The following is a 13291-nucleotide window of genomic DNA, read 5'->3' on the forward strand; positions in this document are numbered from 1 at the left end:
TGTCATGGCTTTGATTCTTGAGATGCTGCATTTTGCTGTGCTGTTTGACATCCTTTTAGATTTAACAGAGGAGGTTGGTTGTTAGAGCTCTGTTGGTATATGTCTTCCCCTGGGTAAGGGTCTTGTGTGCTGGCAGCATGAATAGCAAGAAAGGCTGCGGGGCCAAGGTGTCTCCAGTCACTTTATGCTGTAATACAATCAAGTAATACAGCTGTGAGAGTCCGGTGAACATAACTAGAAATACAATATAATGATTCATATTTTTCACTAATTTGTGAAGCAGCAGATCGGTTGTTCCTAGCAAAGATATTTATTTAATACTTGGCAAAAATTGAAAGTTTGGCCTCTTTACTTTTCCAGAAAACTGTTAGTTTCCTGACATTTGGGAACTGCACTATTGAAAGCCTCTGAGTATCGCTTATGCCAGTTTTCTAGGAATTCAAAGTTCCTCCTGCAAACAGTCCTGGGGAGCGTCTGGTGTCAGGTTTCTGTTCAAACAGCTGCTGTGGTGGTGTTTGAAGTGGTGTGGGCCGTGTGGTGGTGACTGACCCTTTTGTTCTTCTGTTTGTGTGCAGCAGCTTCCAATAGCTTCCTGGGCACGTTACTGCACGTGCTCTTCATTCTTCAGGAATCTGATTCTCACTGGTACAGTAGTAGAGCTTCATACCCAAATAACTCTCCCCAAAACAGGAAGCACTTTCTTTGCATTACTTGCCTGAGGAATGCAGTGGGCTAAAGCCGTGTAGTTTTCTCTGTAGGATCTTTCCAGGCTGTGGCTGGCGTGGCCAGTGCTGGGCTTTCTGCTGCCAGTCACTGACTGAGGCCCCTGGGAAGCACGTTTATCCTCAAACAGTGAGTTCCTACCCAGCCAGACGGGGGTGCCCACCAGAATTGGACATCCAAGTGGAAACAGTCTCACTGTACTCAAGATAACGCTTTGAGTTGTGCCTGGAAACAGCCCCAGGACAGCCTGAATGCTTTCTGTATGCAGCAAAACTAAATGTTTATTTTCTGCACCAACTGATTTGTCTGAATAGATCCCCAGTACAGTTCATTTCCCTGACTTACTCTGCAGATGGCAGATAAGTGTAAATCCATATCTGCAAGAATATTTTGTTTTGTACTTGTTGTTGAGCACATGTTTAAAAAGCATCACCCTGCTTTTGGGACATGCAGCATTGGGCAAAGATCCAGACAAATCCCCAGATTCAAGCCAATGCATCAGCTGGCACATCCCCTCAGCGAAAGCATCTTTACTGTAGGTGTGGGGTGTTTCAGATAGAAATGCTGGGGCCTGTTCTGATGTAAAAAGAGGCTGAAGAGTGAGTGAGCAGTAGTGATAGCCATAGTACGAGTCTGGGGGAGAAAAATAACAAAGTTAAAAACTTCAGGATGGGAAGGTGGCTCTAAACTAAACGGAAGGTGTCTATGCAAATTTTTGATGGATGTAAACCAAAGCCCACCACAGTCTACCTGGGACTCAGCTTCAGTCAGGCCCTAGAAGGCCGAGATAGTCAGTCAGCTTCAGGAGAGGCTGTTGAGGCCAACAGAAATTCTTCTGTGTACAAAGCAATTTGGTCTCAGTACAGTTTCTATGAGCAGGACATAACTGAGGAATGCCAATTGCATATGCTTTCTAGACCTACAATATCATGGAAGGGATTCAGAAGGCCATTTTAACAGAGCAGTTCACCTTGAGAGGATACCTAAAACCCATCACTAATGCTTCCACTAATGTGAAAAAATAAGCAGGAAACAGAGAAAAACAGAAGTTCTAGAAACTTCAGGGACTGTCCAGAATTGGGTGCAGGTTCTGTGTATTTTTTCTCTTTTATTTCAGCTGTTTCAACTCTTTTATCCAAAGGCCTTGCTGAGAAATATCTTTAAGTAAACCGGTCGGTAAAATACTAGTGAAGGTCTTAGCAAGCTGTCTCTCCCTAGCCCTTCCAGCACTCACCCACACTGACCAGTCTGGCTTTACTCCAAGAGCAGCTACCATTTATAAAGTTTAATAACCATTAAACACATTGATCACGTTAACCAGGAGAATAAAAACTGCTGCCTCCTACCATTAGGTTCAGAGAAGGCAGTCAATAGGGTTCTTTGGGACTATCATGTTGTAGTAGTGGAGAAATTTAATTTCAGGCATCAGTTTATAACCTCTGTCCAACTGTTCTACAATTTTCCATATGCTTTATTTGAATGCCACCCCACCAGAAGCTGCCCAAGGCAAGGATGTCCTTCGCCTTTGACTTTCTTCCACTACTTTCTGTGTTCGAGACGTTGGCTGCAACTGTGAGAGCGGGGCAGCACCGAGCTGCAGTGCCAGGCAGGGAGCTGCTCCCTCCGCAGCTGGCAGCCTTAATGCATCAGGCTGGAACTTGGCTAAAAAAGCACACCCCTACTGAGCCTGGGTGATCTGCATTGTCTTAGTGAAGGGAAATTTCCCCTTCATCCTGGACCTGGCTACCTGTCCAGGTGCTCCCCGACGTAGTCTGGCCTGTTGGGATCATGAACCACACATCGCTCGAACCGATGGCCGCGTTGGTGATGCTCGTGAGTCATGTTACATCAGGCGAGTACCCTCTGACAAGGAATGGTGACCACAGCAGATGGTAAGAACATTTTCACCTGGTTTCAGCATTCACTAAGGGCATAGCAATATATGTAATGAATCACAACTTCAGACCAAAGGTCCTCTGTCCCAGTAGCTGGTGCGCAGTTGTGGATGCTCGGGGGAAACGTAAAGGCAGTATGTATCTCCTTTTGTTTACCCTTCCCACAGTTTGCAGTTTATGGATTGTGGTATATCGTGCCTGGTTAATATCTTATACGCTACAGAGGTATAACTGCTTTTGATGTATAGGTCACCAAAGAAGCAGTACCTTCTGCTGTCCTCTTTTTCAAGTGCTGTAATTCTCCGGGTCAGTGATTCCTTCCAGGTAGATTAAAATATCTTGGCATACAATTCTCTCCCAGTTTAACCAGGTTAACAGTATAAAATCTGCAGTCTCTTTTAGATGCCTTACTTCACAATCCTCTGTAATAGCCTCTCTTTTTTTAACGTAGTTTCAGCAAGCTGGTAAATATGGATGAATGATTGTCCTTGAAAGTGCTCTCATAACTACCCACGGCAGTTCTGTTGCATGTGTAGGGATTGTAAATCAGTCTGCGGTTAAGGTACAGTTTTCATTCCTCTTGCGTCGTGCAGGTTTTGTGAAGGGGTTTTTGGAGAAATTGATTGAGAAATTAAGCTGGTCATTGTCTGGCTGTCTTGCATGCTATTTTTAATAGAGAAGTCATCTTTTTTTTTTCTTCTGTTTGTGTTGGTGCTCAACATATTAAGCCCTGAGCGACACTTTTGCCCTGTGTGCTAACATGATGCACAGGTTACAGTAATAAGAAAACGTAGTAATAGTTGTAAACTTACAAGGCAACTATGATTGTTATACCTTTGAGAATAGACTGTAAGAGGCTGAGTATCTGCCTCTGAATTAAGAGTACAGGACATAGCTCTTTCGCCTGGTCCAGCTGGGACGTTTTGTGAGTTTATTGCCTGTAGCAACAAAACCTGCGGAAAGTCATAGATGAAGCTGGAGTGAACATGAACCTGTTCAAAGGAATCTGCAGAATCAATATCGCTGGTGACAGTTTTGCAAGCTGTAGGGAACATATCTGTATCCCAGCTTTACTAAATAATCGATCTATTGACTGCCACTTTAGACTTGCTCTGTATTCAAGACAGTCATGTTTGTGCCTGAGATATTAGTCTTTAGTATTTGGATGAATACAGGGGGAAATATATTAGTTATGATTATGTTTTTTACTTTCATAAGAAGAGTAAAGGAAGCATTTTTGATCTAATGAACACTTGCAATGAAATATAATTAACTTATTGTTAGACACAGTGTGCCATACTGCAATTCCAATACAGTTATTTCTAATTGTCTCAAGAACACTAAAGACACATTTATTTGAAGGGAAAAAAAGACATAGGCAAGTCTGACTGTAAATACAAACAAGTATTTATGCTTTTAGAATTATTTTTATAGTTTGACTACTTGATTTAAGTTATTGCTTCTATTTATACAGTTTAAAATTACTACAATGGTCATGTTTACTTTAGAAGTGGCCGTTTTCCTTGACCGACTTAGATCATGGAGTGAACATGCAGAATTTCTCTACTTCATTAAGAATGAGGGAAAAAATCTTCATAAATTGCATAGAAACCAACTTCATGCATTTCCTTCTTTTTTTTCCTCTTCCCCCATAAGCAACTTTTAAGTAAAAAAAAAAAAAGTTTATTTCCAAATGAGTCCGATAGAGTTAAAAATGGGTTTCTTTCTTTTATTCTTTCTTTATGAAGAAAAAAAATCCTGCAAGGATTATTTGTTACTGACTTTACTTTTGTATTAGAATTTGAGGTGGTGTTGAAGCAGTGTGTGACAGCTAGAGAATTAAAGAATTTGTGCCAGCAGGCACATAACAAAAATGAAGATTGAGTATGCCAAAGGGAATAAGTGATTTAAAATCTGAATCTTGTGGATTTCTTTGAGTCTTATTTGTGCATCAAATATCTAAGCATATCTTTAGGTAATATTTGAGAGAGAAGTCTTTGTTAAACTCTTATATTTCAAAATACATCACCTGTAAATCATGCAGGAAAACCAGGGAAGAATAGGCTTAACATACCTAAAATATTTTTGAGGTATGAATCAAGCAGATAACAGAACTTAAAACCTGTCAGGCCTTCTTTATATACATCCTAAACCAGGGAAAATGCCTCTGCAGACTTCTTCCAGAATTTGATTCTCTTGTATAATCTTCTATGTTTCTCGGGTAATCGTGCAACTCTAAATGAGAAATGTTAAGGCCCCACTTTTGGTACAGTCTGTGAGGACCATATGTTAGTTGGTAGACCTAAGAGCTGCTTTTTTGGGTCAAGCTGAAGTTGAACGTTACAAATGAAGTAATACCAGTGTTTGTAAGTTGCATAGGAGATATTGTGCCTGTTTGGTTTATGAGTCACAGACATGTCTTTACCACTTCTTTTTTTTTCTCTCTCTCTCATTCTTTTGACAATTTCTTGTTATTTTCTATTCCAAATAACTTACTTTTGTTCCTAGTACTTATCTAGAGGAGTCCTAAAAATAAGAAATAGCCAGGAAGGGCAGTAAGAGGAGCAATATTAAAGCAGAAGTGTTTGGAATGTCTTTAGGTCACCAAGCATTATTTGCTCATTGGGTATTTGAAGAACAGGGTCCAAGAAAAAGGAGGTCAAAACAGACTCCGAGGGCCCCTCCCTTCCTTTAGAAACATTTGATTCACCTCCTCTTAGTGAAGACAGAGGTAACTTAGAGTTAACTCCTAATCTGAACTATTTTAAAAACATTTTATTTAGGTCTTTTGGTTTTTAAGCTAGTTATAATACTGCCTCAGACTTCTCCAGTGCTACTCCTTGGCTTTTTTTTTTTTTTTCCCAGATTTGGTAAGTATAGTATATATATGCCCTTTCTTTTTTCTTTTTCTCTTCTTTCTTTCTTTTTTTTTTTTTTTTTTAATTTCTGGTTATAAATCTAGACTTAAATGGTGAATGAAGCACTTTAGAAGTCTGCATAGCTCTATAAATTAAAATTGAAATTTCTTTAACAGCCTGGATAATGCAGTGATGGACATCAGTTTTGTGTTTGAAAAGAGTTTACATCTGTTAGTAAATTTAAATGGTAAGTTAAATGGTTTTTAAATGGTAGAGTGTGAGGGCATATTCTTTACATAATTACTTTAAATGCTTTTTATAGCTTCAGGATTTATGTTGGTAATCACATTGCTATCTGATAGCAATGCTGTAGTCCTGTCTTCCTGATGGCTTTCACCTTGTTGAAGGGGGCATTCGCTTGATCTCCCTTTAACTGAAACAGATAACTTCAGTAAAGAAAAGTGCTCTAGTAACTCGGAAGTAATTTGAATGATGTGCTAGCATCGATAAGCAATGGCTGTTTTCTTGAAGCAATTACTTACTGACTTTCAGTTCTTATTCTCAAAGTAGGAGTTTAAATAAAGATGCTAAGCAATATTGGGCTAGATGTCACAATATACTTTTTTAGATTTAATGGCAGTTCCCTAAAGAGGAAGAATAGGATATGATTTCCTAATATGATAAGTAAAGGGTGCTAGATAGACACAGCTACCTCTTTTGGCCTTGTGCTCATTAAAATCCTTGCCAAATAAGTAAATAAGCAAATGCTGTTTGTGTTATCTGGATTAAAATAATCCATCCCAGGCTTTGATTGTTGTAGGGCCCTGGAAAATTCTGCAGCCAAACTGGATCACCATCTCTGGAGGTTGTCTTATTCCAGGGGACATGCAATCACGTGGCTTTGGCTATATAAAGCTGGCTTTATTTTTATGTGGTCACCTGAACGAGGCCCTGCCCAGCAGAGCAGACTGCTCTTCACCCAGCCTGACTGCAGGATATGGTAATTGGTCTCTGGGGAGTGATGCCGGAGAGGCACGGAGCATCCTCCTGGCCTTGCTGGTGTTTTTCTTAGCAGTGGGCAGGCAATGCTGCTTTTCATAGCTGACTGACAGTCTAGTTAGAAGGTCTTAAAGCAGCTACAAAAGTGAGCTTTTCTGGTTAATAGCTTTGAAAAGCAGTTCAGATAATGGGCATTATACACCACTTCTGACTTTGCCTTTTTTTTTCTCCCTTAAACCAAGAAAGAGGTGAAAGACGTTACATTTGAAGAATCAGAGAAACCTTTTATTTCATAGGATGGCTCCCATACAAAGTTTGAAACAGCGTGATGGGCTCTCACAGATGAGCTGTGGCAAATTGAGCAGGTTGGTGTCCTGCCCTTCTGTCGGAGGCTAGTCCCCTCAGGGTAGGGCACCAGATCAGCACGTGTTCCCATGCCTTTGGCTCCTTGCTCAGCAGCTTGGTGGATTACTAAATCAGCAGGACGTGCAGCAGCACCACCTCTCCTGTTCCAGGAAGATACCTTTTTTTTTTTCCTCTCCTTATCTCGAAGATGCGAATCTTCCATAAATTTGTATGTTTATCTGCATAGGAACCAAATATTCTTTAACAGCTACCTCATCTATTGTAAAGGGTATACTTTTAAGTACCCAGATACTTTACTTTTATATCATGCTTGCTACTGTAAATTATTTCTGTGCAGTTGATCATGATGTGTTGTACACGGTGTGGATCCTTTATATTAGGTCTTTGTCCCATGTTTCGTACACTGATGTGTATGTTTACAGGAGTCTGTCACTACTGGCATATTTGAAAAGATAGGGGAAGAATGGACCGATTACCCTCTTAATCAACCCTGGTCAGTAATTTAAATATTTTCCATTAAGGTGATCTGATTCTGGACAAATTTGCTCTACTTTTCTTCCTTCTGGGTTGCCCTGCTGTTAGGTTTGGAAAGTCCTATGTGGTAAAGTTGGCACCCTGGAAAAATAAAGACAAAAACCACAAGAAGAAGTTCAAAAGAAATACAGACTAAGAATGAAGTTTTCAAGCTACGTTCCAAGGCAAGGACTTTTCATCTTTATACCTTTGAATTGTGAATCAAGGCAGTAAAAGTTACTACTAGGTTAAAGTTTAAATGGCATAGAAAAGGTAGAAAAAAAGATTAAACATATTCTGTCTGGACAGTGGAACAAAGACTTTGAATCCTTATCTATGCACCTGTCTATTGAGTATCTAAGTTCCAGGAGTCCCACAGAGGACATGCAATGAGCACTCTTATTGTTCGTATTAAGAACTGAAGTAATTGAAAGGAAAAGTAAGGTAAGGAGAATCAGAAATCAGATGTGACTGCCTGTATGGTTAAAAAATAATTTAAAGGGAAAGTGACTATCAAGCAGTTCATATTATGGAAATCTGACCATTGAAGATAGAATAAAAAAAATAAAAAAAAACTATTATTCTTTGAAAGAGTTTTTCCTCTCGAAGTAAGACTTAAATATCATTTGAAAACCAGTAATTTTCACAAAGTGCCTTACTGGCCACTTGTAAAGCAGCAATTCAAATGAATGTTTTTTTCAGTCTTTGAATTTATATGTGATGGCTGGATCTGAGGCAGTTTTTTTTTTTTTTCCATTAGAGATGTCTGTTTTGTAGTTATTTTGAAGTGTGAAAATTATACAGGTCTAAGTAAGCACATTAAAATGACACGCTGTGTTTACTTTGGCTTCCTGTTCAATATAGGCATCTAATTCAAACTTGATGCACCACCTCTATGTAGTTAAGAGGTTAATAGTTGTAATTGTAATGTTTTATATTTTGAATTAGTAAATTGAGATCTCTATCCCAATCTGGGTGTGTTTTTTTTTTTTTTTTTTTAATCTGTCCTTTCAGTTCACTAAATAGATAACTCTGCAGTGGAAGGTAGTTTATTAGCTTATACATGTTAAAGAAATATATACAATTTTCTTATTTAGATAAATACTGAGATCAGATTTGTTTTAAATTGTAGTTCATGCAGAACTTCTAAACTCCAAATCTGCGCTATAGCTTCTCTTTCATTATGTACTTGGATAAGTGTGGGAGAACGCTAGATAATAATTACTTTCTGGTGGAAGGAAATGAACTAACCAAAATGCTTTTTAAACTAGATTTTGATTCATAGCTTTATTTAATGCAGATATCCTGTGCTCAGCAGAAACTCAGCAGCTTTGCAAAATTGCCTATTGTCATTGCACTGTCTGTGAATTTATGGGATATCCAGGAATATATTGTCTAAGTTTGATATGCAATATTACAGATTGCATCACTATCAGATGTTAATATTTTATTCCTGTTAAATATCTCCAGTGTGCAAGGCAAGTTTGCATCTACCTTTCACATGTCTCTTGCAAAGATATTTCTTTTTAAATCTAAGATCCTGGGACTTCCAACTCCAAAGTTGAACTCTGGCTTTCCCATCCATATTTTATTACTGAGGTTCCCACAGTGTGTCCAAAGGAATTTGAAGCGTTGCTTCTCTGGGACCAGTGAGGCCAGAGGATGTTTTCTGCAGCATTAGGACAGGCTTCTTAAGATCAGACAGCTTATGTTAGAAGGCAGATCCTTGCTGTCTATGCTCACAGTATTATTTGCGTGCCTCACAAAGCGCAGTCTGTCTGTACAGTGGTGGCGCAGTTCCTCTTCCAGTGCACTGGTGCTTCAGTTTACAGAGAAGACGTCAACCCTGATGCTGTTACCTGTGCAAAAGACAGAGGTGTGCGTGTAATTTGATTTTAGTGTATAGCCTTCTTCAAAATAACGTGTTCTCCATGTAACTTGTCTTTGAAAAAGTGGCTGAGAAGGATCATTCCTCCAGTGAGCAAGGGTGGCCTAGTTATCTCCTTTTAGAATAAAACCTTGTTTGTGTTTAGGACGTTAAACATGAATCGCTATCAACAAGCTGATTGTGTATGGAAATGCTGTGTGCTGCAGGTGCACTGGATTTGCTGCATATATTCAGAATACCTGGAACAAGATGTATCTGAGCATGTCTGATGTTTCTAGAGATACATTATCTGGATACCTGGAAATCTTGGATGAATCTAGAATACAAGATGACTTTGCTTTTCTGCCTTGTATATATAGGAAATTCCAGATACCTCATAGATTGTTTTATGAAGTCAACACTCTTCTGACAATTTTGCTAGCCAAGAAATTAGCATTTTAGACCTCTGTGCAAAACTGAATATGTAAACAGAACATACTTGTACAGAAAGAGCATGTAATGGCTTCGTGTTTGGTGTGTTTGACACTGAGTGGATGGCATCCTGTATATGGGTTGCTCACACAGGCTTGTTTGGGATTTATCTATTTATTTATTTTACATAAACTATGACCCAGTGTGGTAGACATTAGAACTGGTATGGGATGTATCAGTGTAGTTACCCCAGTGTAAAGCATCTATATCCCTGCTCTGCAGATTGTTAGGCAGTGGATTGCAGTTCAGCACTGGTGCATTGACAGGTCAGATGGCATTACGAATTCCTCCAGATCCGCTGCAAGCACACAGCAAGTTTCCATCTCACAATAGCTAGTGTCATGCGTCATGAGCCCTTTGCCTGGTACCCTGACTGCATTTTATCTATCATCTGCTCACTCACTGTGTGCTAGAAGATGCCAGTCCTGTTGCATAATGGTAGGCAGCTCACTTACGATCTCAGTTTTGGAGAAAACCATCACACTAGTTCATTCTGCTCTGCCAGAATCCTCATTAGACTGAAAAATGTGTTCAAAAGCACCATTCTTGCAGTTCTCTCTGCTTGGTCAGTAGAGCCGTGCTGGTGCTGAGCTGTTGGAGGCTGGTTTGTTTGGGTTTTTTTTGGGGGGGGGGGGGGGGGGGGTTATGGTGATTTGTCCCAGGGTGGTAATACCGTGAGAACATCAAGGGGTGATTAATGATCTTGAAGCATTACTAGTGAGTGAGAAGAGGATAAGAAGGAACTGGTGCAAAGAGTTGTGGTCTATCTGACAGATGTGCAGGCTGAAGATTGCAGTTACATGATCCTTGTGAGGTTTTCCTCTTAAAAATTCTTTGAACAATATTGATCCAATGGAGTGATTTGGTGCCAGTGCAGTGCTTAGCATCATGTTACTGCGGTGATGGTAGTGTTGTGCTGAATACCCTACAATGTGCTCTAAAAGCTTTTTAGAATTAATTACTCTTAAAGAAATGTAAGAATGTATTTGTATATCTTCATGGATGAACATATGTCAATGTGAATGTCCTAAAGTGTAGAAAGGCTTCAGTACAGGCATTGCAGTATTCTGTTAGGTTAAATGATGGTAATCCTACAGTGTTTAAACTTATATTGTGAACACAGTGCAGTTTCATTGATGAGTTTCACTGTTAATGTATATTGCATACACAATGTGTGTAGAAACCAAAGATGAAAAAGTCTGAATAGGTATTTTACCCAGCCAGTTTAATTTTCTTTTTGTCTAGTATATCCTGTGTGCCATTCTCATGTAATCTTGCCAGATTTTACAAGATGAGCATATTCATATGGAATGTCCCTTAGGATAAGTGTCCTGTGCAAAGCATTTAGGAGATGCTCAAGACAAAAATAAATGGTACTGTGTTTATAAACAATGCCAAGAATAGCGTTATGAGCCAGTGTACAGCTGGAGTGCTGACTTTGGATGATATGTAAAACTAAACTCTTGGACATGTGCGATAATTATAGATTTGAGGCTGCTTCACATACAAGCAGGGGTGTTACACCTCCTCACAGGCCTGGCTTGCAAGTCAGCTTGGGAAATTACATTCTTATCAAAATTCCTCATGAAATTCAGTTGGGATAAAATATTAATCTCTTCTTGTCCTAGACAGTTTGTGTTACTAAAAAGCTGCTGCGTTTCAACTCTTAAGCATTTCCATTGCATTAGGTTATTAGATTATTATTTTGCATGCTGTTCAATATTTTTAGATGGAAAGCGTTTGTTTGCATATTTTCCCTTGCCTATTCCAGGCTGAAATGATGAACTCTGCAGTCTTTTCAAACTTGAGACTTCGCATTGGGTTATACAGCAACGGACAGGATTTCAGCAGAGATGGATGATCTACTGGCCCTAATTAAGGAGACGAGGAGGTTCCACTTGGTGTGGAGCATGCCATGGCACTTCCTGCTTTAAGAAAGCATGTGTATGCCTTGTCTTTTTAGCCTGAATTTCTTTCACAAAGTAAATTGGAGCTAGCAGATTAGGTTGTTGTCCTCTAGTGACTTTAATATGTCTCCTGAGCAGAGTGGTTTTGCCCTATGTACCATAATGAACATAGTGTAATTAACCATTGGAACATCTTGCCCCAGTAGGTTCTCTGTCACTTGAAGTCTTGATTTAAACACTGTAATTTTCTCGAGACACATGTTCTAATGCATCTCAAATCTAGAGAGCTCAAGAGAGACATTACTGAGTGAAAGCCTGTGTCCTTTTTTATCCAAGTATTCAGAATAAATGGTCAAAATACGCTTTTTAGCTTTAGAAAATACGTGTGGTTATATCAAGCTATCATCCCATAGGATAGTTTGTCGCATTCAGATATCCTGTCACTGATGTTACTGATATGCCTTTTCTTCTTAAACATGTTGCAAAATAGGATACGGGATTCTCTGCAAATTAATGCTCAGGCATATCCAGCAGGCTATATCTCAGCTCTTCCAGAACTCCTGTTTCGAGTGGTCTTGCTTCCTTCTTAAAAGTCAGCTATGCCTTGTTCTTTCATAAAGATGAGTTTTTCTGAAGGTTTAGGAAAGGGAAAGGGAAAAGGAAAGGCTTGCTTGCTTTTGTATAGCATAGGTTAGACTTGGTAAAAGAAGTTCCATTGTTTGTCTTTACTTGTCAGCTTTATAGTGAGATCTGCATTTTATGACATTGCAAGCTATTTCCTGATCCTGAAGGAGTTTGCACAGAGGCACAACGCATAGGATCAACTCCATATGTGGTCGGACTTGCCATCTTTCTAAATCTATTTTTTTTTCCGTATGTGCAGAGTGCTCCAGGGGGGATGCATCAAAACAGAGCAGGTACCCGTGATGGCCTCTTCTGAAGATACCAGAATTACTGATACAGGCAGGTTATGGTCTTGTTCCAGAGTTGTAGAGAAGCTGCTTGGGTAAGAGCTTTTAGTTCTAGCAAGAATAAAACTATCACTGAAACTGGCCTTTTATTTGTATCACCAGTTAATCTCATATCTATGCACAAAATTCAAAGCAATAATAAATAGTTACAATTTAGTAGTCTGAAAAATAACTGATGACAGAAGCATACCTGAATGGATTTATTTAGGTTAAATTGTGCCTTGGGAGTGGTTGGAAATTAAGCGTTATTTGAAAGCAAAGCAAGTGATACTGTGAGGAAGGAAGAATGTGATAAATTAGCCAGTTGTGTACATCAATTAGAGGTTTGGAGTTTATGTGTAAAAAGTTTTGTGTTGTTAAGCATCAGTTTGAGGGCATGCACACAAAATTTGCGATGTCTGGTCTCTTCCTTTTGTGATGCAAGTGAAGAAGGCTGTGCTCTGCCCTCTTATTGTGCTCGAATTGGAGCCGATGCCACCGCAGCAGCACTGTGGCTCTTTTTTGCATTCAGTGCCTGTGCAGTTCTGAAGCAGCCTGCAGGCTGCCTATTGTAGTTAGCGTTGCGCAGCACTTGGGGCTCAATTCTGAACGGCTTATGCATTAAAGAGACGCTTTCCTTATTCTTCTGAATGTTTACGGTGTTGTTCCATCAGGCTGTTTATCAACTTTGGTTGGTTTAGCACTACTTTTTAAAGAAAAC

General features: G+C 39.4%; 1 protein-coding gene across 2 annotated transcripts in view; it reads left to right on the forward strand.

Moving 5' to 3' along the window:
• Positions 1 to 13291, forward strand: part of LOC308176705 (uncharacterized protein) — a 139778-nt gene that overhangs the window by 12518 nt on the left and 113969 nt on the right. The window contains exons 2-3 of one of the 2 annotated variants that reach the window (XM_080552789.1): positions 7424 to 7539; positions 12504 to 12626. The exons of the other annotated variant lie outside the window; for it this stretch is intronic. The gene's annotated coding sequence lies outside the window, so the exon portion shown is untranslated. The remainder of the gene's footprint in view (positions 1 to 7423; positions 7540 to 12503; positions 12627 to 13291) is intronic. 2 annotated transcript variants of the gene reach the window in all.

This window comes from Anser brachyrhynchus (assembly GCF_964034855.1).
Source record: "Anser brachyrhynchus genome assembly, chromosome: 12".
Taxonomy (NCBI): Eukaryota; Metazoa; Chordata; class Aves; order Anseriformes; family Anatidae; genus Anser; species Anser brachyrhynchus.